The sequence below is a fragment of the Myotis brandtii genome, unplaced genomic scaffold, assembly GCF_000412655.1.
Source record: "Myotis brandtii unplaced genomic scaffold, ASM41265v1 scaffold197, whole genome shotgun sequence".
NCBI lineage: Eukaryota > Metazoa > Chordata > Mammalia > Chiroptera > Vespertilionidae > Myotis > Myotis brandtii.
The window spans coordinates 1,699,850-1,701,380 of record NW_005357346.1 but is presented as its reverse complement, the minus strand read 5'-3'; positions in this window follow the sequence as shown (position 1 = coordinate 1,701,380).

Below are 1,531 nucleotides of genomic sequence, written 5' to 3'. Positions count from 1 at the left end.
TTGCTACTTCGTAACTGTAATGTTGCTACTGTTATGAATCGGAATGTAAATATCTGATATGCAGGATGGTCCTAGGCGACCCCTGTGAAAGGGTCGTTCGACCGACAAAGGGGTCGCGACCCACAGGTTGAGAACCACTGGGATAGAGTGTCGGCCTGTGGACTGAAGGGTCCCAGGTTCCATTCTGGTCAAGGGCATGTACCTTGGTTGCAGGCACATCCCCAGTAGGGAGTGTGCAGGAGGCAGCTGATCGATGTTTCTAACGCTCTATCCCTCTCCCCTCCTCTCTGTAAAAAATCAATAAAATATATATATATTTTTTTAAAAAGTTCAAAAGTCAAGAGGTTAGTGGGATACATACCTAGGAAAGCAACTCAATCATCCATGTGAATTGAAAGCAAACACTGATCACATACAGTAATGAATGTGATCAGTGATCATTTTATTTGGCCTTGTCTTCCAAATAGAGACACATGCATCTTCCCCAAGTAATGGGGATAAAGAGCTTTTAGCATATGCAAGAATAAAGGAGAAGAATTAAAAAATATAACAAGTAGAAGAGGCCTGGGTTAGGGTAGGGTTAAGGAAACAGATACAAGGTGTTAAAATGTAGGACAGAACTTTCGCTTTAGAATTGCACAGCTTCTGGGGGTTTTTCCCCCTCCTATTGTCAATATGGTCTTGGGGACCCTGTTCTCTGAATTTTCGGTTTTCTCATTTATTGTAAGTGTGATTCATTCGGTTCTTTCAATAATGTTAACTGAGTACCTGCCATGTGCCAGGCATGGTCCCAGGCCCTGGAGACACATGCCCAGAACTGCAGCTTGAGGCCGGCATGAGATAAAACAAGATTTTATCTTACAGCTCCCAGCACACAGTATGCCCGCAACAACCTCTGCTGAGGTTGCTGCTACTTTGTATGGAGTCAGCGAGCCCCCCATTGTGCTTGTCACCAAATCACGCCTCTTTGTTCTTCAGAATCCGAAAGTCATAGGGCGAAATGAAGCTGGCTGCAGCCTGCCCTCCGGGGCCCCATTCTAAACTGGATTATCAGCTACCCTACGGTCACACCTGACAACCCAGAAGACACATTTATCAAGGCAGAAAGAAGGGAGCAGAGAGTGGAGAAATTCCTATATTAGTAACCATATCTCAAGGCGTCCTCACAAAAAACCATTAGAAGTTGGAATTATGATACGTACTCATATTACAGGTGGGGAAAACCGCAGACCCAAGAGGTTAATAAAACTGTCGATGGCTGTTCAGCCTGTGTGGCAAAGCCAGGATCAAACTCAGACCTGTGCGACTCTCCAGCATCATCCAATGACACTATGTGCCAACACCGAGGTGAGAAGGGGGATGGGGGTGGGGGCGCATAGCGATGGGAAAAGACTCAGTCCTACAGCAGCTGATGGAAAGCCTCGCACTGCCGTCCCCGCAGGCAGCCTGGTCTCAGGTTCCTGAGGACGCAGCTGTCAACGTTGCCGGGACAGCGCGGAGGGGGTTCCTCCAGCGCCGGGGGAGGGGCCGC